Source organism: Neophocaena asiaeorientalis, unplaced genomic scaffold (assembly GCF_003031525.2).
Source record: "Neophocaena asiaeorientalis asiaeorientalis breed wild unplaced genomic scaffold, Neophocaena_asiaeorientalis_V1.1 scaffold29, whole genome shotgun sequence".
Lineage (NCBI taxonomy): Eukaryota > Metazoa > Chordata > Mammalia > Artiodactyla > Phocoenidae > Neophocaena > Neophocaena asiaeorientalis.
The window spans coordinates 4167689-4193315 of NW_020174423.1; the positions used below are offsets into that span (position 1 = coordinate 4167689).

General features: G+C 35.6%; 1 protein-coding gene across 1 annotated transcript in view; it reads left to right on the forward strand.

Annotated features, from left to right (window-relative positions):
• Positions 1-25627, forward strand: part of STK3 (serine/threonine kinase 3) — a 310806-nt gene that overhangs the window by 196820 nt on the left and 88359 nt on the right. The window lies entirely within an intron of this gene.

A 25627-nucleotide genomic window follows, 5' to 3' on the forward strand; every position in this document is an offset into this window, starting at 1 on the left:
GATTCATTGAAACAGTAATTCTTAGCATGGGTGTCGGGAGAAATGCCAGGGTGCTTGGGAAAATCCACATCCCTACAGGTGGTGAGATAGCCTCCAGGTGAGTAGTCTCAGAGTCTTCCATCTTCCCCCTACCCCTGTTTAATAAAGGAACTTCAAATCAATCTCTCTCTTGAGAATCTTTTAAACTGATAAATAATAGAACAGCATCAGAATCTGCCCAAGTCAGTCCAGAAGCTTCTAACGTATCTAATTGGTTAAATGTGTGGGGGTGGGGAGGGTAGAATTTATCTAAGAGCAGGACAGACTGCTTGGACTAAAATCCTGATTCTGTTCCCAAATAACTGTCATTGGCCAAGTTACTTAACCTCTCTGCTTCAATTTCACTATCTGTAAAAAGGGGCTAGTGATAGATCATACTTCATAGAGTTGTTATGGGGATGTAATAAAAAATATGTATATCTTCACACTTAGAACAGTTTATCACACATAATATGCTCGATAAAGTTTAGCTTCAGTTTTATTAGTGCTACTACTTATATCACCACTGCTGCTATTATTTTAACATTTTGTCTGGGTGTTTTGTTATTATTTTGTTTGTTTAGTTTTTGGTTTCTTTGATGATAATTGTTCCTGCTGCTGGTTTTGCTACTCTGAGGGCCACCAAAATAACATCACTTACCAGACTTGAACCAGTATTTTGAAAATGTCTTTTTAACTGTTTTAAAACAAATTTTAAATGGTCAAATGTGCTTGGAAGAACTGGTAGAGATTTTTATAAACTACTTTAAGCTTAAAACCAGTAAAGATAATTTTAAAATTTATTCTTAGTCCTTTACTTCTTAAAAAGTAAATTAGATTTAATAAGGAACATTTATATTTGAGATAACATTATTAATCACAAACTGAAATTCTTTAAAAGAACTACTTGTTATCTCTCATTCTCCCCATATAATTAAAACACAATTCTAAAAAAATCCCTCTCAGTGTTTAGATAGCTGTGAGTATGTAAACATCATAATATATTATGATTACATATTTTTTATGTTTGTGATTTCTGGAACGAGTAGTTGTCACGGTTTTTGTTACTGTTGTTTGTTGCTGTTAATTTTTCTGTGTACCTATCACGAATTTGTTTTGAAACGCCACATTCCCGGACTCTCTGCAGAGGCTGTAAAGGCCTCTGTGTATGGTCAAACACAAATAATTGTTTAGTGTCATACTTTATCCTTGACTTGTTCTTTCTCTCCCTCTATCTTCCTGTAATCTGAATGCTGACTTTCTGGAGTCTTGAACAGCTCTTCTCCTAAGACATCACCCCCCAGCCCCCCTTCAGCATCATCCTGCAAATTTCCTTTCCTCTCTTCTCTAATGGATCCTATGGTTTCTGGATCTTGTCTTTCTTGTTTTGCTTCCTTACTTTGATGCACTTTATCTCCCAGGAGCTTCCAGACATTAGCAGATTTTTTCACAACTTGTATATCTGACCATGTCTTTATTCTATCTTTACTGTTGATTGATTGAGTATAAAATTCTGGATTGAAAATAATGTTCCCTTAAAAATTTGAAGGCCTTGCTCTATTTCTTAACTTAGTAGTAAGGATGATGAGAAGCTGGATGACATTCAGATACCTAATCCTTTGAATGTTTTATAGAAGTTTTATAGATCTTCACTTTCTGTTATTTAAAACTTTCATGGAATGTGCCTTGGTGTAGATGTTTTTTTTTTTTTTGCGGTACACAGGACTCTCACTGTTGTGACCCCTCCCGCTGCGGAGCACAGGCTTCGGATGGGCAGGCCCAGTGGCCATGGCTCACGGGTCCAGCCGCTCCGCGGCATGTGGGATCCTCCCAGACTGGGGCACAAACCCGTGTCCCCTGCATCGGCAGGTGGACTCTCAACCACTGAGCCACCAGGGAAGCCCGGTGTAGATCTTTTCCCATTCATTGTGTGGAGTGCCTTTTGGCTCTTTCAATTTGGAAATGTCCCTTAATTCTGTGTTATTTTAGTTTTAAAATTTTTTATTGGAGTATAGTTGATTTACAAGGTTATATTAGTTTCAGCTGTACAGCAAAATGAATCAGTTATACGTATACATATATCCACTCCTTTTTAGATTCTTTTCCCATAGGTCATTACAGAGTATTGAGAAGAATTACCTGTGCTATACAGTAGGTCCTTATTAGTTATGTTTTTTATATAACAGTGTGTATATGTCAATCCCAATCTCCTAATTTATCCCTCCCTCCTCTTTCCCCCCTGGTAACCATAAGTTTGTTTTCTACATCTGTGACTCCATTTCTGTTGTGTAAATAAGTTCATTTGTACCATTTTTTTTTAGATTCCACATATAAGCAATATCATATGATATTTGTCTTTATCTGACTTCACTCAGTATGAGAATCTCTAGGTCCATCCATGTTGCTGCAAATGGCATAATTTCCTTCTTTTTTATGGCTAAGTAATAGTCCAGTGTATATATGTACCACATCTTCTTTAGTCACTCCTCTGTGGATGTTAAGGTTGCTTCCATGTCTTGGACATTAAGGTTGTTTCCATGTCTTGACTATTGTAAATAGTGCTGCAGTGAACATAGGGGCGCATGTATCTTTTCAAATTATGGTTTTCTCCAGATATATGCCCAGGAGTGGGATTGCTGGATCTTATGGTAGTTCTGTATTTAGTTTTTTAATGAACTTCCATACTGTTCTCCATAGTGGCTGTACCAATTTACATTTCCACCAACAGAGTAGGAGGGTTTCCTTTTCTTCACACCCTCTCCAGCATTTATTGTTCGTAGATTTTTTTTTTTCTTTTGCAGTATGCGGGCCTCTCACTGTTGTGGCCTCTCCCGTTGCAGAGCACAATGAAGTGCCTTTGTTAGATGCTGATGAAGTGCTTTCACTACATGGAGGGTTTTGTTTTTGCTTTTTAAATTAGTGTTTCTAATTACAAATGTGATATCTACATGTGATTTTAAAATCTACAAAGAGCGCATAATAAAAAGAATCTTTGGCACCCTAGATCTTCATTTCCACAGCCTCCCTCCTGGGAAGCAACCATGATCATTAATTTCTTATGTATCTTTGTGGAAATCGTTTATGTATAAACATCTCCTTTCTTCACCCTTTTTTGCACACACAGGAGCATACCATACAGACCTTGCTTTGTATCTTGAGATTGTACCATATTTGGCACATTTAGATCTATCTCATTCTTTTCCACGGCTCCGTGTTTTACAATTATGTGGTTGAACCATGGTTTATTTAACCCGTCCACTAATGATAGATATTAAATATGTTGCCAGTCAATACACAATGCTGATTTGAATATTCTTGTCTTTGAAAACATGCAAGTATTACTTACAGGAGATGCTCCTCAAGGTGGAATTTCTGTGCCCCAGAAAGAAATTTAAACAGGGGAGTGGTGTGAACAAGCTGGCCTTTTATTTTTATTTATTTATTTATTTTTGCGGTACGCGGGCCTCTCACTGTTGTGGCCTCTCCCGTTGCAGAGCACAGGCTCTGGACGCGCAGGCTCAGCGGCCATGGCTCACGGGCCCAGCCGCTCCATGGCATGTGGGATCTTCCCGGACTGGGGCATGAACCCATGTCCCCTGCATCGGCAGGCGGGCTCTCAACCACTGCGCCACCAAGGAAGCCCTGTTCATAGATTTTTTGATGTGTGAGGTGATACCTCATTGTCATTTTGATTTACATTTCTCTAATAATTAGTGATGTTGAGCAACTTTTCATGTGCTTTTTAGCCATCTGTATGTCTTCTTTGGAGAAATGTCTATTTAGATCTTCTGCCTATTTTATGATTTTTTTTTTTTAATATATTGAGCTGCATGAGCTGTGTGTATATTTTGGAGGTTAATCCCTTGTCAGTCACTTCATTTGCAAATATTTTCTCCCATTCTGTGGGTTGTCTTTTTGTTTTGTTTATGGTTTCCTTTGTTGTGCAAAAGTTTTAAGTTTCATTAGGTTCCATTTGTTTATTTTTGTTTTTATTTTCATTACTCTAGGAGGTGGATCAAAAAAGATATTGCTGCGATTTATGTCAGAGTATTCTGCCTATGTTTTCTTCTAAGAGTTTTATAGTATCCATTCTTACATTTAGGTCTTTAATCCATTCTGAGTTTATTTTTGTGTATGGTGTTAGGAAGTGTTCTAACTTCATTTTTTTTACATGTAGCTGCCCAGTTTTCCCAGCACACTTATTGAAGAGGCTGTCTTTTCTCCATTGTATATTCTTACCTCCTTTGTCAAAGATTAGGTGACCATAGGTGCGTGGGTTTATCTCTGGACTTTCTGTACTGTTCCACTGATAAATATTTATGTTCTTGTGCCAGTACCAAAGTGTTTTGATTACCGTAGCTTTGTAGTATAGTCTGAAGTCAGGGAGCCTGATTCCTCCAGCTCCGTTTTTCTTTCTCAAGATTGCTTTGGCCATTTGGGGTCTTTTGTATCTCCATACAAATTGTAAAATTTTTTGTTCTGATTCTGTGAAAAATGCCATTGGTAATTTGATAGGTATTGCATTGAATCTGTAGATTGCTTTAGGTAGTATAAGATTCTTCCAATCTAAGAACATGGTATATCTCTCCATCCTTTTGTGTCATCTTTGATTTGTTTCATCAGTATCTTATAATTTTCTGAGTACAGGTCTTTTGCCTCCTTAGGTAGGTTTATTCCTAGGTATTTTATTCTGTTTGTTGCAGTGGTAAATAGGAGTGTTTCCTTAATTTCTCTTTCAGATTTTCATCATTAGTGTATAGGAACACAAGAGATTTCTGTGCATTAATTTTGTATCCTGCTACTTTACCAAATTCATTGATGAGCTCTAGTAGTTTTCTGGTAGCATCTTTAGGATTCTCTATGTATAGTATCATGTCATCTGCAAACAGTGGCAGTTTTACTACTTCTTTTCTAATTTGGATTCCTTTTATTTCTTTTTCTTGTCTGATTCATGTGGCTAGAACTTCCAAAACTGTGTTGAATAAAAGTGGCAAGAGTGGACAACCTTGCCTTGTTCCTGATCTTAGAGGGAATGCATTCAGTTTTTCACCATTAAGAATGATGTTAGTTGTGGGTTTGTCATATATGGCCCTTATTATGTTGAGGTAGTTTCCCTCTATGCCCACTTTCTGCAGAGTTTTTAATCATAAGTGGGAGTTGAATTTTATCAAAAGCTTTTTCTGCATTTATTGAGATGATCATATGGTTTTTATTCTTCAGTTTGTTAATGTGGTGTATCACGTTGATTGCTTTGCATATATTGAAGAATCCTTGCATCCATGGGATAAATCCCACTTGATCATGGTGTATGATACTTTTAATGTGTTGTTGGGTTAGCTTTGCTAGTATTTTGTTGAGGATTTTTGCATATATGTTCATCAGTGATATTGGCCTGTAGTTTTCTTTTTTTGTGTGTGGTATCTTTGTCTGGTTTTGGTATCAGGGTGATGGTGGCCTCAGAACGAGCTTGGGAGTGTTCCTTCCTCTGCAGTATTTTGGAAGAGTTTGAGAAGCATAGGTGTTAGCTCTTCTCTAAATGTTTGATAGAATTCACCTGTGAAGCTATCTGGTCATGGACTTTTGTTAGTTGGGAGTTTTTAAATCACAGTTTCAATTTCATTACTTGTGATTGGTTTGTTCTTATTTTCTATTTCTTCATGGTTCAGTCTTGGAGGGTTGAACCTTTCTAAGAATTAGTCCATGTTTTCTAGGTTGTTTGTGGCCCATTGTTGCTTGTAGTAGTTTCCTGTAAGCCTTTGTATTTCTTTGGTGTCAGTTTTAACTTTTCCTTTTTCATTTCTAATTTTATTGGTTTGAGCCCTCTCCCTTTTTTTTTTCTGATGAGTCTGGCTAAAGGTTTATCAATTTTGTTTATCTTTTCAGAGAACCAGCTTTTAGTTTTGATCTTTTCTGTTGTTTTCTTCATCACTATTTCATGTATTTTTGCTCTTATCTTTATGATTTCTTTCTTTCTACTAACTTTGGGTTTTGTTTGTTCTTCTTTCTCTGGTTGCTTTAGGTGTAAGGTTAGGTTGTTTATTTAAGAGTTTTCTTGTTTCCTGAGGTAAGATCAATTCTGTGTAATTTTATATTTGCTATTTCTTAATAACTTCTTCTCTTTTCTCTCTCTCCCTCACTTTCTGTCTCCCCCTTTCTCACCTCCCACCATCTTTCTCTCTTACTCTCCTTTTATTTCCTTGTTAAACCTCTTAGATTTATCTTTCAATGATCTTATCTTCTCTGTTTTTTTATTTTTCTCTTCCTTTTTTTGTTCTTTCTTGGAGGTCTCTCTAAGTTTATCTTCTAACCCTTGTATTTTTTTCCATAGCTAATATTTAATTTCCCAAATATCCTTCTCTTCCTCATTGTTGTTACATTATCATTATTACTTTGAGTTTTCTTTTTCTCTCTTCCTTGTCTCTGTTTCCTTCGTGTTTATTTTGATCTCTAACTTTTCACTTTATGGGTTTTCTTGAAGAATCTAATGATTGTATTTGAGAGAAACACTAAAATTGCCTATTGGAAACTCTCTGTGTAAGAGTAGAATTAGTTGACTTGTGAACCTTACTGTAAAAGATGTTACGACCCACTGCTCTGGGGCCTGAATTTGCTTGCCTCTTGTGAGTTCTCTCCTTACAAGCTTAAGTTTTGGGTTTCTTTGGTCTGCTGAGGTAGCTACTACTTACATATATTTATGTGATTTCTAGCTTCCAGTTTTTTCTTCTAGCTTCCAAATTTTTTGACATCTCCTGTTTGCTGTTGTCTCCTCCTCCATGCTCTTTGTCTTTATGAGTTTATTTCTTTTCTGTGAAATAAACTCTTTTCTTTATTGTAATTTTGTACAATAAAAATTGTATTTTTTGAGGGTTTTTGCTGGAATCAGCATAAACCCATGTGTTCAATCCTCCATTTTAATGGAAACTTTTGCCATTTGTCTTTTCTTGGGTGTTCTGAAATTGTCGTTTTAAATATTGAGTTGTTAATGTGATGATAGTCAAATAAATCTATAAAACCTCATATGTTATGATGATTAAAAACTCCCTGAGCACTCATAAAGTTTTACAATTAAAAGGAAAATTTTGATCTGTTCAATTATAGTTTATTCTGGACATTTTGTAAATGAGAATGATCCAAGAAGGGAAGGGAAAACTTCTAAAAGATACATTACAAGAAATCTAGGAATTTAAGGCAAGTCATACCAAATTAGTAGTTGATGAGAATAAAAGTAAATGTACACCTGAAACTAGCACAATATATTGTAAGTCAGCTATACTTCAATTTAAAAAAAAGGAAATGGACATTTCTGTTTTTCTCAACCACTGTTTTATAAAATAATTTTCTTTAAATGGTGGAACAAAGGTACAATCTTGAGCCTTCCAGCCATATGAGAACAATTGTAGACTATTGAGCCATTATTTGATTGATTCTGTGCTTGCCTTACACCTACATCTGTGTAGTTAAGGTTGTTGCTTTGTAACCTCCCTCTATATTCGTTTGTAATTCATCTTAGTTACCTTTGGCCCATGAAACTTGGCTGATCCTTCTTTTGGAATTTGCTCCAATTTGGTGGATTCATTTGGACAATACCTGCTATTTATAGTACTGGGGACTGGCCACCTTTTTTAGGATATGGCAGAAGATTTTGAATGGCTATTTTGATATAGTAGTCGTTTTCATTTGAGACTTTTTCCCCATTCCTTTTTTTGATTGTTTCAAAGATAAATGGTCTTTTCAGCATCATGGGAGGTCTGAATTGCCAAGTTTTACTTCTACATTTATTTTTAGTTTAAGAATACAGAGAGCTTGTATTCTTTGATGGCCTTTTTGTTAGCTGTCTTTAGTCTCCGTCGTTGATTGGTCCTTTTCCGATGACTGGCCTAATATGACACAGAGCCAGTTTGGCACTGGACCATTGAAAATTTAATAGTGCTAAATTTTGAAATAATATAGATCAAATTCTTTCCCTGATTTTGAAATTCTAGAGCTGTAAATTCACCATATTGAGTTGCTGCATTGTCGAAGATACTTACATTTGATATTCAGTATTAATCCTTGAACCCATTGTAGAACCTGCTTTTTTTCATTTTGAGTGAGTGCAGTTTTCAGAGAATTTATGGGTAATACCAATATCAACTTATAATTTTTCCAAACTTAATTTACTTCTACATAATTCAACTTACTACAGTTGGAGAAAAACTTGAGACCTAAAATTATGTTGACATTTCCATCAACTCTCACTGTGACTTTTGAAAAGGAAACACTATATGATAACTATTTCAAGGTACGTTGTTTTAAAATTTTTTGGTGCTGTACACCTGTGCCCTGGGTAAGTAACTATTATAAACAAACTTCTTTAAATATTTTTTATTCAAGAAAGGTATGGGACATGATTGGAACTAGTGCCTTATGAATTTGATTTTATACCTATTATAGAGAAAGCTTGTCTGATGAGAATACATCTTGACAAATTGACATGTTTTGATCGGTGCTGAGGTAATTGTACAGATTTTTAAAATTAAACAAATTGTAAACAGAGATTTCTGCAGCAGGTTAATCCCAATATCAAGGTTTTTGTGCTAGTTTAAGCATTGCTAAACATGGCAAAGATCTTCTTTTTGGGGCATTTCTCAGCATGTGATATAAATTTGGTGCTGAGTTGGGTCAACTGTATTACATAGTAAGAAAGAATTCGTTTTCCGGATGTCAGTGGAAGATATTCCCAAATCCTTAGTGTGAGTTGATTAAAAAGCATAAATATATTTGTTCATATTTACTGTAAATACCTAAATTATCTATAGAAAGACTATTTTTTAAAGAGTATCTACTAATGGTGTTGCTCTTTCTATTCAAAACAAGTTTCTACAAATACGACATTTTGTTTTACCAAGAAGCATTCATAGTAGGGTATAAAGCAAATCTATGTGTATTTTTTCTGCCATGTAAGAGTTTAAAAAATCTTATCCAATAAAGCATGCCTTTTTAAAAATAAGATGCGCTTCAGGGCATTCTCTCTCTCTTTTTTTTAAGCATGTATGTACTGAAATTTGCTAAGTATTTTTAAAATATCTTTTTCTGAAAAGAGATTCCAACAGATTTTTGGTTAAGTGATGGAGCATAGAGCACTGTTCTTGTCAACACAAAAAATTATATACATGAATCACTAAAAGTCTGGTATTTTAGTTATCGCTAATGGAAAAATGATTCCTTGGGATTTGTAATGTTTAATATAATGTGTAGAATATTCAGCAAATGGCTATGTCACTTGATCTCTCTCTTTATACATTTGAACAACCTATCTACTTCTGGAGGGGAAAATAAAAGCCAATAATGCTTGGTTTTTACTCTGAGAAATTTCTGACTTAATTGATATAAGCTGAAGCCCAGGCATCAGAATTTTTTCAAAGCTCCCTAGCTGATTCTAATGTAGATGAGGACCATTGACCTGTAGATTCTCGTGTTGGGCTTTGTGACATAAATATTTATTTAGTAAATATAAATTCAAATAAATGAATTTCTTCCATTTTCTTTTTCTGAAGTAACTTTTAATTTTTGAATACGTTTATATTTACAGAAGAATTGTGAAAATAGTACAGAGAGTTTCCATATACCCACATCCAATTTCCCCTATTAAAATCTTATGTTAGTATGGTACATTTGTTACAATTAATGAATCAGTATTAATAAGTGTTTTCAACTAAGGTCTATACTTTATCCAGATTTACTTAGTTTTTACCTAGTGTCCTTTTTCTGTTTCAGGACCCATCTAGGATACCACATTTACATTTAGTCACCATGTCTCCTTAGGCTCCTCTTGATGTCACAGTTTCGCAGATTATCCTTGTTTTTGATGTCCTTGAGAACTTTGAGAAATGCTGGTTAGGTGTTTTGTAGAATGTCCCTCAACTGGGATTTATTTGATATTTTTTCTTATGATGACACTGAGGTTATTGGGTTTTGGGAGAGAGACTACAGAAGTAAAGGCTAGTCTCATCACATTTATATCAAGAGTATTAAAGGAAAAACTCATTTCCTCTACTTATAACACTTCTGACACCAAATGTGTGGATTTTCCACACCAAGCGATTCTCCAGTTTACCAATTGGGTGTCTTACAGTTTAATTCATTCTGACACTGACTATCTGGAGTTAGCACAGACCCTGCAGGTTAAGGACTCAGTCTCACAAACCTGTCCCCTCCCTCACTTCAGATGCTCGTCACAAGTCTGGGTCTCCCATACTTTGACCAACTGGCTATAAAGCAGGGGTTCCACAGTTCCCTCCTCAGTTTCATTAATTCTCTAGAATAGCTCACAGAACTCAGGAAAATACTTTACTATGTCCAATATGGGATACAACTCAGGAACAGACCAACGGAAGAGATGCATAGGGTAAGGTATGAGGAAGATGTGTGGAGCTTCCATGCCCTCTCCAGGCATGCCAGTCTCCTAGCACCTTGATCTATTCACCAACCTGGGAGCTCTCCAAAACCCTTCTTTTAGGGGTTTTATGGAGGTTCCTTTACAGAGATATGATTGATTAAATCATTGGCCATTGGTGATTAACTCAATCCCTAACTCCTTTCCCCTTCCTGGAGGTCAGGAGGGTAGGCCTAAAAGTTCCAACCCTCTGATCACATGGTTGGTTCCTCTGGCAACCAGCCCTCATCCTCCAGGAGTCACCTTATTAGCATACAGCCAGACATGGCTGAAAGGGGCTTATTATGAATAAGAAAACATGCTCCTCCCACACATATCACTCAGGAAATTGTAAGGGTTTTAGAAGTACTGTGCCAGGAACTGGGGCAGACAAAACCTGTATTTCTTCTTATATCACAATATCACAGATACATTTTGTTAACATGACTTATCATTGTCAGTGTTACCCATGATCACGTGGCTGATGTAGTGTTTGTCAGGTTTCTTCACAACAAAATTATTCTTTTCTCCTTTCCATACTGTTTCTTAGGAAGGAAATCATAATACACAGCCCACACTTGAGGAGTGGGAAGTTATGTAGGAAGTCTTCTACACAGGATATTTGTCTGTTTTCTCCACTTATTTATTCAGTCATATATATCTCACTGACTCATGGTTATTTAGTTTACACTTTGGGTTATAATCCAATCCTACCTTATATATTTTCTTGTTCAGATTGTTCCAGCTTTGGCCATTGGAACCTCTTATGGTTGGCACATTTGTCCCTTTGACATAACCCCATCATTGTGGGTTTGCTTTTAATTTACTTACTTCCTTACTCCCTGACACTGTAAGATACTCTAGATTCAGTTTGTATATTTCCTGCCACAGTTTCTAGAATCCTAGGAGCTAGTTCCTTTATTAGAGAATGGTATTAGAAACCAAGATATGGACCGTAGATGTACTTGTTGCTACTGTGGCATATTGTCACGTTATTGATCCCTCTCAGTAGACAAAGCAAGGACATATATGTGTGTGTGTGCTAACTTGTGTATATACACATATCTGTATGTATATATATATCTCCATCTTTACCTATATTAAGCTAAACATGAATTCATACTAATGTCTCTGACTCTGATCCATTACCACATGGATCCTTCTATCTGCCTCCGCTTGCTTGTTTATAACTCCCCCCTGCAATGGTGAAAAACCTGGCTCCCTCCACCTACCGCCCGTTTGCTAAATATTTCAGTTCCTGTGTGCATGTATAGTGGTTTCAGAATTAACCCATATCCCCATGGGAACAACTTTATCAAGTAGAGCACGGTGCTTATGTACAGTGCTTTTTGTTTTAAGTCTTACAGATTCCACTCACTTCCAAGGTTGTGTGTGTCACATTCTGCATTCCATCCTGGGATCTCTTGACCACCTGAAATATGTTTTTAAATTTGCATACATTAAGTAAGGTTCACTCCTTATAGTATAAACTTCTGTGAGTTTCGATAAATGCATGGTGTCACGTATTCACCACTGCAGTATCCTGCAGAATATTTTCACCACCTGAAAAAATCCCTATGCTACACCTATTAAACTCTCCCTCTACCCCCAAGCCCTCTGCAGTTGCTCATCTGTTTACCATCTGTAGTTCTGCCTTTTCCATATCATGTAATTGAATCAAACAGTACTGGCTTCTTTCACTTAACAATATGCATTTAAGATTCATCTATGTCTTTTTGTGGCTTAATAGCTCATTTTTTCCCAAAGTAGTATTCCTTTGGATGGATGTACCACAATTTGTTTATCTATTCACCTACTGAAGGACATCTTGGTCATTTATAGCTTTTGGCAATTATGAATAAAGTGGCTGTAAACATTTTCATGCCAGCTTTTGTGTGGATGTAAATTTTCAAATCAGTTGGGTAAATACCTAGGACAGTAATTGGTAGATCTTATGATATGTTTAGCTTTGTAAGAAACTACCAAACTCTATTCCAGTGTTACACCATTTTTGCATTTCCACCAATGAATGAGAATTTCTGTTGCTAAGCATGTTCACCAGCGCTTAATATTGTCAAGTTTCTGTTTTGTTTTGTTTTTTGTTTTTTTTTGCATTTTAGACATTCTAACAAGTATTTAGTGGTATCTCGTTGTTGGTGTAACTTGTACTTCCTAATGACAAAAGGTGTTGGGCATCTTTTTATATGCTCACTTGCCATTTATGTATCTTCTTTGACAAGATGTCTATTCAGTACTTTTCCCCATTTTTAGTTTTCTTACTGTTTATTTTTAAGGAGTTGTTCATGTGTTTTGGACACAAGTCCTTTAAAATAAGGTAGTGTTTTGCAAATATTTTCTCAGTCTGTGGCTTGTCTCTTCATTTTCCTAATGGTGTCTTTCATAGAGCAGTAGTTTTTGTTTCAATATCACCAGTCGGCATTTGGTTTTGTTTTTTTTCCAATGGATCTTGCTTTTGATGCTTTAACTCATCACCAAACTAAAGGTAACATAGATTTTCTCCTATGATTTCTTCCAGAAGTTTTCTGGTTTTGCATGTTATATTAAGTTCTATGATCTATTTCGAGTTAATTTTTGTGAAAGCCATGAGGTCTAAGTCTAAGTTGTATTTTTTTTCATATGGCCATCCAGTTGTTCCAGCACCCTTTGTTTAAAAGATTATCCTTTCTCCATTGAGTTGCCTTTGTGCCCTTTTCAAAGATTATTTGACAGTATTTGTGTGGGTTTGTTTCTGAGCTCTCTATTCTGTTCCATTGATTTATCACTGATACATGTATCTTTTCTTTTTCCAATACTACACTGTCTTGATTACTGTAATTTTATAGAAGTCTAAAAATTTAAGTCTTCAAACTATTTTTCTTATTCATTATTGTGTTGGCTGTTTTAGGCCTTTTTCCTTTCCATGTAATCTTTAGAATCATTTTGTTGACAATTACATGTTAGCTTGCTAGAATTTTTATTGCGGTTGAATTGAAGCTATACATTAAGTTAAGAAGAAATGATATCTTAACCATATTTTGAGTCTTTTAATCCGTGAACATGAATGTCTCTCAGTTTATTTAAATCTTTGCTTTTTCTCATCAGTGCACACAGGTTCTATACATATTTTTTTAGACTGAACATGTTTTTCTGTGTGTGTGTGTGCGCGCCTTAAAAGATTTTTTTAAAATTCCAAATTCCAGTTATTTATTCCTGGTATAGAGAAAGCAAGTGAATATTTTATATTGCCCTTGTATCCTGTGACTTCGCTATATTCACTTATTATATAGTTCTAGGAGGTTTTTATCGATTCTTTGAAATTTTCTAGACAATCATGTCTATGTAGGCCTTTTCAGTCAGTCACATTATCCCTTTCTTCTAGGGCCTGTTTCCTCAGTGTTAAAATGTAGTTATATTTTGACCGTTAAAAAACTAAAGAAGAAATCAACAACAAATTATTCATAACCAGACTTCTTGATAAAATAGAGCCTTTGTGTCTTCACTTCATCATACTCTCTCTCCACCGCTTATCATATTGTGGCTGAAGTATTCTCCAGCAGTACTCTTTACAGGGGCAACTTTCTGGGTAAGATGAGATCATTTTAGAACTTATTTAATTTGATGTGTCCATGGGTCATCAAAGTCATTTTGTGGCAGCCAGCTGGATATGCAGTTTTGAACCCCAAGGGAGAGTGCTCAAGCAGTTGGAGAATCAGCAGGCTTTCTGCATTTGGTGGTTAAACCTTAAGCGAAAGCGAGATTGCTCAAAAAGTGTCTAAAGAAAAACATCAGTTGCTGCTTCTGCTAGACCACTTCTTAGGTCACCCTCATTTGCCTGAGTAACTCCTTATCCTTCAGGAGTCATCTCAGCCATTGATTCCTCTGGAAAGGGGGAACTTTTCATGATACTCCTCCAAGGCTTTGGTCAGGCAAGTGCTCCTCTGTGCTCCCGTGGTATCTGTGTTTAGCTCTGTGACAATGCTTATCTCACTGTATTTATGTCTACTTTCTAACCTTCTCCACTAACCTGTACATTTCTCAAAGACAAAGACTGTATCTCAGCACACTGCTTTGCACACAGTAGGTACTTATAAATATTTAATCAATATTTATGAAATCAATAAATATGTGTATAAAATTGCTTTATAATGGGGTTTAACTGACTTAACCCCTTATTATTTAGCATAGTGCCATAAGATTATCATCAACACAGAAAGTACCTGCATTTAAAAATAATAAGGTACATACTGGTACATGAAGTATTTCTGGAGCAATGCTTAAGTCAAACATGTGATAAATATTTTGTTTTGGGGGTAATTGCTTGTTTTTTGCTGCCTTGACTTGGCATTTCTCTGCCCCAGAATGTCTTTTGTTATCAGGAGTTTCAGTAATGTAACTGCATGCTAAAATTAATATTGTTATTTTATTGTGATTCAGGCAGTCTCCTTCTAAATTGTATGTTTTGGAAGCTGATTTCTTAGTCATTTTATAATGTTATCATTTCTGAGTTTGTACAAGTGATTTCTTTTGTTAAGTATATATTAAAGTTTCTATTTGTTGTTAAACATGACCACAATGGAGCAGAAAAGGAGTAAGAGAAAGAAAGGTTAATAAAAATAAATTATTTTCAAAGACAAATTAGCTGTTAGTTCTATTTGTTCTAAGAACATAAGATAATACAATCCTAAATCTGTTTATATGAAAGCAATTTAGAATGCAATGATACGAATACTTGATATTTCCTGTTGTATGTTTCTGTCAATTTTGTGGAATCAACAAGTGTTCACTGAGCTCCTGCTATTATGTGCAAGTCACTGGGGAGATTACTGAATGTAGTCTGTCCCTTAAGAAACATAAATGTTGCTTATATAAAAATATAACATGGCAGTGGCTATAGTATTTTAAAATATATCAGTTTTTTAAAAAAATCAGTGGCCAATGGTCTGTTTCTGAAAGGTATTGATAGTATGTTAGTAAATAAAATAATATTTTATGAACCTGTTTTATCTGTGTAAATCACAAATTAATGGAATTTGTTCTAGCCTTTTGTCTTTGGTGCCCTCTTGTGGATTTTTTATAAACTGCTTGTAACAACACAACAGTTTTTAAAGGTGTTATTTTTATTTTAAAATATTTGATTTTATAATCTTTATATTTTGTTAATCCTTTGACATGCTTTTGGCTGAGAGAGAAAAAAGAGAAGTCATGGTTAAGGTTGCTTTTACTTTTTAAATTTACTCTATTGTATATCAGTATTGTGTACAGGGGATGTAAGATAATCTTTTGTTTGGAAGCTTTTAATATAATGCCAGGAACTTGTACAGTCTTGCATCGTGGAGCCTCTGAAGTCCTGCCCACATCCTTCTCACCATTTAGGTTTGTTGTACTGATGAACAAGTCGTTAATGACTTTCGGAGATCGTGAAAGCTTCGATGTAACTTTAAAACATGCCCATGAGCGTGCAGAAGGTTAGCATACATGAAGGCAGACGTTTCTGTTAGTTAAAGATAGGTATGTCAAAGACAGCAGCTGTATAAGCTCTTCTGCTGCTTTTGCAGTGAAGTAGAAGGAACACCTACTTATATCGGTGGGAAGGAAGGTCATTCTTTGTACAGGTTTCCACATACTATAAGTCTTAGTAATATTTAATTGGTGGATATCAATATATTACTTTTTTAAACCTGTCAGACTTTGCCACAGTGCTTAAGGATGACAGTTTGAAGGGGAATATTTCTGATGTTTTCTCAGTAGTTCTTAGCTCAGTTGGGTTGAATATGGTACTGAATGCGACCGAGTTAACCAGTTGATTCTGCTGTGGGCTCTTTCACTTGTAACACAGAAATAGTAGACACTGCAGATGTATTGAGAACAGAGGCAATGGATAAGTGCTATCCTTTACCAGATTCGGAAGTGGAATTTAAAGATAATGAATGCTCTGTTGGGTCACATCAGTAGTTTCACCTTGCTATAGTAGAGAGTGCCTTTAGTTTAATGGTACACAGGGCTCATCCATGATGTGAGGCATACAAGCAAATGTACAATAGTTCCCTTTGATTTTTGCCTTTTCTAACTCAAGAATGATTAAAATTTATTTACTGACACAGGTTAGCGTGTGAGCACAACCACCAAGACCTGATTTAGTTCTGCATAGGGAGGAAAGTAAAACCTGCCACAGGTTTCCCCAATTTTATGCTCATTTCCTTGAAGTTGCACTGCACATGCCATGTTGATTTCATTTTTTTTAAAAAATAATTTTTAAATATATATTTCATTTTATTTATTTGGCTGCATTGAGTCTTAGTTGCGGCACATGGGGTCTGTTGTGGCATGCGGGATCCTTCATTGCGGGGCGTGGGCTTCTCTCTAGTTGTGGCGCACAGAGCACACAGGCTCAGTTGTTGCAGCATGTGGGCTCTAGAGCGCACGGGCATGTGGGATCTTAGTTTCCGGATCAGGGATCAAATCCGCGTCCCCTGCGTTGGAAGGCGGATTCTTAACTGCTGGACTGTGTTGACTTCTTATTTGACTCTTTCCCCACAAATTAATCACTAGAATTCAGTGCCTTTATCATGTGCTAAAGTGGCAAATTCCATTAAGTCATTTTTTGGTTATCAATAACTGGCATTATCTATTTTATTTTCTGTCTTCATCTACTCAGATTAGAATCTTTTACAGTTTTCTCTTTAGGGTCAGTTTGGCCTCTTTAGGTCCAGAATATTGTAGTTATTTTTGATTCATTGTATTTGATGTCCAGAAAGTTTCTAGAATATGTTGTTTCTTCTTTCATGATTTCTTTTAGATTGGACTTGTCATTTAAACTGGTTTGTATAGGACCTTTTCAGCGCGGATTCTTTTTTTTTTGCGGTACACGGGCCTCTCACCACTGCGGCCCCTCCCGTTGAGGAGCACAGGCTCCAGACGTCAGCGCAGACTCTAATCACCTCAAATCTAGATTTCAGTAACAACCTTCTGATTCCAGGCTCTCTTTCTTCAGTCTCCTTCTCCAGTTCACCCTTTAGTCCGCAAGGTTCCCATCACTCTGCCAAGCAGCGCATGCTGGCTCCCAGTGTTTAAAGCACTCTGTAACCTGTAGGCCATTCCTTAGTGCAGCCCAACTCACTTAACACTTTCCCTTCCAGCCATAATATTTCTACCTTCGTGCTTGTTTTTCACAATCTAGCGTGCCACTGTCTACTCTTTCCTAATTTTGGTCCTAGAAATTTTTATCTTAGAAAGATCCAGCTGTCTAAGGGGAGTAATTTAATTCTAAGGAGCAAGTGAGTCTTAATTCTGTGTTTTTTTCCATCCATCTTGGCAGCTTGTTTATTCATTGTTTGTCTTTTTGTAAGCTCAAGTTTAGTTGAATTTTATCTCTGAGAATGATGTGAGTTCTGGGTTGAAGGTTGAGTAGGAGTCCCTTTAGGGTGGATTTTAATTTGTTCTCATCAGGCACCCGGGGTGCTTCCATACTGAGACTGCATTCGACTAATTTCTCAGCATGGGGTTCCCCAGACCATGTGGGTAATGTTAGAAAACCCAAACCCATGTCTGTACATCCTAAAGGGAAAACCCCCCACCATATCCATTCCTCATCTTTACCTATAGCCCAGGTGAGGCAGACAAATTTATATGTCATCTCCCTTATCTGTGAGTACGTTTTTTTCTTGTCTGTCCTTTCACTGAGGATGTAGACTCTCAAGATTCCCAATTTTATGTAAGAGTTTCAGTTCTACTTTGGAGAGAACCCAAAGACTCTTGCCTTCCTTTATCCATTAAAATGGATAACCCATCACCATCGCACCCCCATCATCACATGCCCCTATGGCATCCCTAAGGTCAGATTTAGCTTATTCTCACTCTAGTTCCTAGTTGTTTGGGGCTCTTGGAGATTTCCTTTACTATCTTGAAAGCTCAGTTTTGTATTTGTAGTACGTTTTGTTACATTATTCTTTGCTGTCAGTGCCATCCCTGATTAGCGCCTCTAAAACGTTTTACAGATATCTAGACCACTATAATGCAACTTTTTGTATAATTGGTTCACTTATGTGTCTTAAACATTCATTTTTTTTCCTGAAAAATAAATTTTTTCATGCTGTAGTAGAATGCATACCCAATAGGAGTGTCTAATTGAATCAGTGTCACTAAGATCACTGTTCTGTATTGATAATGTACTGTTATGTAATTATATAGGTAATAAAGAAGTATTTAATATCATTTCAGGAAGAGAAAATAATTAGAATATTTCAAATTAAAAAGACACCTATTTATCTAAGCATAGTCTATCTCATTAATGTTAGAAATGACAAATGCTTTCTAAAATGTTTGTGTTAATATCCTTTAAATCAATCAGATAGTAGCTGAATATTTAGAAAATCCTTTAAGGTGGTAGATATTGCAAATGTAAAGATACCTAGTGCAAAGGCTCTGATTATTTCTCAGACTGTTATAGCATACATCTGTCTTAGCAGTGGAGTAGGATTTCCTAATGATGTTTTCAAATATTTGTATTCCATGTGGATTTTATGATTCATAACCTGGATTATCGTCAGTACTCTGTTTTGCATTCCTGGCACATGATGACCACTGATTGAAAATGCTATTGTATTCCTTACTGGAATTGGCCGCTTTCTACAGTGGGGAAGCATCTGCTCTGCAGACCTTTTTCTATAAAGTATCAACATGTTTTTCTTCTGCTTTTCTCTTGTAAGGAGTAACAGAGTATATATAAATGAAGTATAACTTTGGAAAAACATTATAAATAACTGTTTTATTATGAAAATGTTAAAGTATCAAATGGAAATTTTAACAATCATCTAAAATATTAAGAATAATTTGAGTTAATGATTTAAAGAAGTAAAAAGTGTTACTGAAAAGTTTTCAAAACCGTCACCAAATTTTTAGTGTTTGATTTGCTAATTTCATAAAAAAGAACTTCTCATTCCTTCCATACTTTAGTAATTACTGTTTGGATGCCACCCTCTCATTAGTGAATTGAGTGCTCATTATTTTTTTCATTACTGTTTTTTTTTTTTTTACTGTCAATTTGTAAATTGGTTTAACATCCTTTAGCAAAGTGACTATGTAAGTGAAAATAATATGCAGTGAAAACGATCCCTTCCAAACTTGATTTAGTGCTTTTATAATTTTATAGATTAAGCCAGTTATGTGCATCCGGAGGTACAAGCTTCATTATCCCAGCATAGATCCAAGTCTAATCTAGAATACAAGAAAATTTTAAAGTATTATTTCACACCAACCAGATGTTGTGTTTCTTGTTAAATTTAACGGTCACAGCACTGAATCTTATAAGGATGAGAGATAAATGACTCACACATATAAAAACAGATTTAATGTTTGGGGAATTAACTGGTTTGCAACCACGATAAAATAAGGTATTAACTTAGCGGTAGAGTTTTAAAAAGAACTGATAGAAAATCAACCTTTTTCCCCCCTCCTTAGTGGAGTCTACTAAAAAGAGTAAAACCTTTTTTATTAGCTTTTTTGACCAAGTGCAAATTAGTTTACTTATGTGTATGTCAGTTTCTTCATCTCTTAACTTAGCAAAATGAAGCATGCTCTAGCTAACCTGTAATATAAATTAAACTAGAGTTGAGAAATAATTTAAAATTTAGAAGCCTTATACAATTGGAAGTTAGATATTGGGCTTTAGAATCAAACAACCTGGTTAGAATCCTTGCCCTTTGACTTATCTGTTATATGACCTTGGACAAATTATTAAACCCATTGGAACTGCAGGTTCATCATTTACACAACGGGGACAATAATATCTCACAGAATTAATAAAAGGATTAAATAGGAGTGACCTACAAAAAGTCCTTGGTATAGTGCTTCTAAGTCATTGATGATAGCTATTTTATCATTATTCGATAAGTGATCAATTGAATAATTCTAATTAACGGTATTATTTTCCCTCCCGATGTTTCTTTAATAGCCATTCTATGTTTTAAATAATTAGTCGGTTTAAATAAAGTTCTACAGTAGAACCTTGCATAACATTCTGTGCCCTAGCACTAACTCATAATGAGGGCTTTAACATTAATATAATAGATTATGTAATGAGAATAAGGCTTTGTATTGGATACCAGGTATATAACTGTTAACAAGATCTGGTTACTGCCCTTATAATAGCTTTTAGAGTCTATTTAATAGATCTGGACAAGTCAGGGGTACAGACAATTGTGTAATAAGTGTATGATGGGCATAAGCACAAGGTGCTATAGCAATACAAAAGTATGACACCTAATTCAGTCTCGGGGTGTCTAAGCTGAGAAGGGATGTCTAAGTGTAGTTCTGCTGTAAAAAAGAAGTTCTAATATAAAGCACCCCCACTTGTGTATATACGTTAAATGTTATAGTCTTCTCATCCTTTAAGACCTAATTTAAGGGCAGTGTCCTCTGTGAGGCTTTCTTCATTTGACAGAGGTGAAGTCAGAGGCTGTACTTTTGGTACTCCCATTGTACTCTGGCAACACTTTCCTTACAGCGTTTAACAAATTGCCTTGTAATTTATTGTTCACATGTCAGTTTCTCTTAGACTTCAGACTTGTTAAAAAAACAAAGATGGAGCAAAACCGTTTCTTATTCATCTTTGTATTTCCAATGCCTGGTTCACTCCTTGACATATTATAAGTTTACAATAAATGCTTGTTGAATGAATTAGGTAAAAATATGAATTGCTTCATTTATTAAATAAATTTTTATCAAGTACCTAATATATGCCAGATGTTCTAAGCATTGAGGGTTCATCTGTGAAAAAGAAGGTTTCTTTGCCTTTATCAAACTTATACTGGTAGAAAAACCAGGTACAGGCTATGAAGGATATAGAAGGATAAAAGATTGATGGGGACTTCGATTTTGGAATGGTGGTCAGAAAAAGCATCACTAAGGAGGTTAACATCTAAGTGGAGACCTGAGTTAAGCAAAAAATAAAACTGTCTTAAAGAAGAGCATTCTAGGCTGAGAGAACAGCCAACTTAAAAGCCCAAGGAGGAACATGCTTAGAATGCACAAGAAATAGCAAAGGAGGCCAGCCTGGCTGGAACTTGGTGAGTGAGAAGGAATGTGATAGGAGAGAGGATTGGCAGATATTACTGGGCCAGATCACATTTGGCCATGATAAAGATTTTGGGCTTTAATGTAAGTGTGATGGGAAGCCAAAAGCAGGGTTTTGAGCAGGAGCGTAACATGATGTGATTTGTCTTTTGAAAGGATCCATCTGCCTGTTATGTGGGAGACTAACGGGGGCAAGAGGGGAAACAATGAAAACTGCCAGGAGGCTGTTCTAATAGTCCAAGAAAAGACAGTGGCTGTGACTAGGATGGACCAAGTAATTTGTATGGGACTCTTTGGGCGTAGGAGCTGGTGACATAAGCTTTTAAAACTGTAAACCTGCACCTCTAACTTAAGCATTCAAGTAGATCAAAATTTAAATGTAAGTAAGGTATATGTACTTGCTGGGATAATGGGTTAAGAAATAAAGGAACTAGTTTCTTAGTCCCAGCTTCACTTTTAAGTAGGTGTGTACCTTGGGGAAGTCTCTTACTTTCTGTGGGCCTTGGTTTTTTATGTATAAAATGAGGGGTTGAATTATTAAAGGTTCATGGTTTTATAATTCTGTGATAAAGTAAGTATATAAATGAATGCTTACTGTGTGTGGACTACTGAATGAAACACTTTAGTAGATTCAGAAGTACTATAAGGCAGTCTTATCCATGGGTACTTACACTTATAAAAGATTTTATGAAACAGTTACAATATGAGATCATAATTTAAATGCAAAAGTGTGTAATGCAGGTTTTATAAATTCTAGAAGTTTGGAAAAGAGGATAATTAATAAAGACTGAATTTGCCATAAAGGTAATAGATACTTGATCTGGAACTAGATAGGATTTAATTAAAATGAATTAGAGAGGAAAGAGCATCCTGGGTAGAAAAGAAGATGTGATGTGAGCAAAGATGAAGTCTTTAATGAGCATATGGGTTTATGGCAGCTGGAGACTCAGTTGAGGTCAGCCTGACTCTATTGAATGATATGTGAACGATGGGAAAATAGGACTGGCCATGTAAAATAAGATAACATAGAGGACATTAAAATCTAGGCAGCTTTGTTTAGCTTTCAGTGCAGGCAAGAACTGGGAGCCATTATAGATTCTTCAGTAGAAGAATATTATAATACAAGTAGTATTCAAGAAAGATTGGTATAGTATGTATACTTTGAAGAAGGGGTGAAACTACCTTATTCCTAGTAGCATGCAAGCATTTTACATACCATTTCTCATTTAATCATCATAACACCAATGAAAGAAACTAAAGTTCAGAGAGTTTAAATAGGTTCCCTAAAGGTCTTAAGGCTACTAAGTGAGTTGAGCCAGGATTTGAACTAACATCTGTCTGATTCTAGGAGGTCAGGGTGCTCTTCCTGCAGTAACTCAGGCATGAGGTAAGGAGGAATATACTCAGTAGCAGTGGGAATGGAAAAGAAGAGATGGAGCTGAGAGAGAATTTTTTGAAGAAGAACTTGTTGACTGATAGTATATAGGGTATGAAAGAAAATAACCCCCAAAAGACATTGCAGTTTTACTCTCAGTTAGCTAGTGAAGATGACTGTGCTTTGTAGTGGTTATTGTCGGGGATGGAGGCAGACTGGAGGGGGCCAAGGAGATGGATGAAATGATCTCGTTTGAGAATGTTGAATTTTATTTTATTTTTTATTTATTTATTTTTTAGAATGTTGAGTTTTAAACATCATTAAGCATTTAAGTAGTAAGTAAAGTCAGAAAGATGTCAGGATTTGGGAGTCCTCAATATATTAGATAGTTGAATGCATAAGAATGAAGAAGTCTTCTAAAAGAAGAGAAGCTCATGAAAGAAGAGCAGAAGACTTTGAGATATAATGCTGAATTTATCCTGTAGGTTGAGGATGAGGAGGGCTATCAAACAGCTGAGAACAACATGGATGTTCCTGTTTTCCAGTATTTGCATTTTGACCTCTGTCAGAAATTAGGTTTTGTTTGTTTGTTTCTACTTCAAGTGGAATAGATATAAATTAATTTCAGTACACGATCAAGTTTTTCTAAATAGCACATTGCTTGGTTTCTCAAACAGAATTTGTTAGTTTAGTTTTATGGCCCTATTCCAGTTTATCTTCTGGTGAACATTCTAAAGAGTATTTTTTGGTTCATACTTAACATTACTGACTTGATTCTTCTGTGAATTTACATTTAAAAGCCAATGGCTAGGATATGACAACAAAAGCACAGGCAACAAAAGAGAAAAAATAGATAAGTTGGAGTTCATCAAAATGAAAAGCTTTTGTGTATCAAAGAAACTATCAAGAGAGTGAAAAGACAACCTACAGAATGGAGAGAAATATTTGCAAATCATATATCTGATAAGAGATTAATATCCAGAACATAAAATGAACTGCTTCAGCTCAAAGACAACAAAAAACAATCTGTAACAACAATGGGCAAAGGACTTGAATAGACATTTCTCCAAAGAAATACACAAGTGGCCAATAAGCACATGAAAAGATGCGCAATATCACTAGTTATTAGGGAAATGCAAACCAAGCCACAACGAGATACCACACATCCATTAGGATGTCTGTTCTCAAAAAGAAAAAAAAAAAGGGAAAATAACAAGTGTTGGTGAGGATGTGGATAAGTTGGAACCCTGTACACTGTTGGAATGTAAAATGGTGTGGCCAATGTGGAAAACGTTTTGACAGTTCCCCCCAAAATTGAGAATTACCATTTGATATAAATTGCACTTCTAGGCGTACACCCAAAAGAATTGAAAGCAGGGACTCAAATACAGACCTTCCTTAAATTATGATGGGGTTACGTCCCGATAAGCTCATCTTTAGTTGAAAATATCGTTAAGTTGAAAATGTATTTAATACACCTAACCTACCGAAAAACATAGCTTAGTCTAGCCTACCTTAAATGTGCTCAGAACACTTAAATTTACCTACAGTCTGACAAAATCATCGAACACAAAGCCTATTTTATAACAGTGTGGAATCTCACGTAATTCCTTGATTACTATACTGAAAGTGAAACACAGAATGGTTGTATGGGTACAGAATTGTTGTAAATGTATGGGTTGTTTACATCCCTGATCACGTGGCTGACGGAGCTGCAGCTTGCTGCTGTTGCCCAGCATCAGGAGAGTATCGTACTGCATATTGCTAGCCCAGGAAAAGTTCAAAATTCGAAGTACGGTTTCTACTCAATGTGTATCTCGTTTGTACAGTTGTAACGTTGAAAAATCCTGAGTCGGACCATCATAAGTCGGGGACCATCTGTCTGTAGATACTTATATACCAGTGTTCAGAACATTATTCATAATAACCAAAAGGTGTAAACACCTTAATGTCCATTAACAAATGAATGGGTAAACAAAAGGGGTGTGTGTGTGTGTGTGTGTGTGTGTGTGTGTGTGTGTGTGTGTACATGCAATGGAATATCATTCAGTCTTAAAAAGGAATGAGATTCTGACATCTGGTACAACACGGATGAACCTTGAAAACATGCTAAGTGAAATAAGCCAGACACAAAAGACGCAAAAGACATGCTTCTACTTTTATGAGGTACCTAGGATAGGTGAGTTCATAGTAACAGAAAGTAGAATAGAGGTTACCAGGGATTGGGTGAAAGAAGTAATAAGGAGTTAGTTTTTGATGGGTACAGAATTTCTGTTTGAGATAATGAAAAATTTCTCGAAAAGGATATTGATGATGATTGGACAACTTGGACAACACTGTGAGTGTACTTAATGCCACAGAACTGTGCACTGAAAAATGCTTAAAATGGTAAATTTTATGTTATGTATATTTATCATAATTTTTAAAAAGCCAATGGCTTTTGTACAAAGTTATAAACATTGTTAAAGCTGTTATAATAGTGCCAACATGTTCTGTCTTTAATGTGCTCTCTTTTGTTTATTTTGTTATATATCCTTTGTTAATAATTTTCCTGTCTTAATCCTTATTTTAAGAACAACTAGCAGCCTGCTATTTCATCAAACAATTTCTGTTGCTTGAGCTTCAATTACCTAAAGCTCTAGGTTATTTTGGATAACTTTTGGGTCTTATGATAACACTGTATTTATGTCCTTACATTAAAATTAGTAGTGATAGTGGTATTTTTCATTATTAAAATATAATATGTTCAT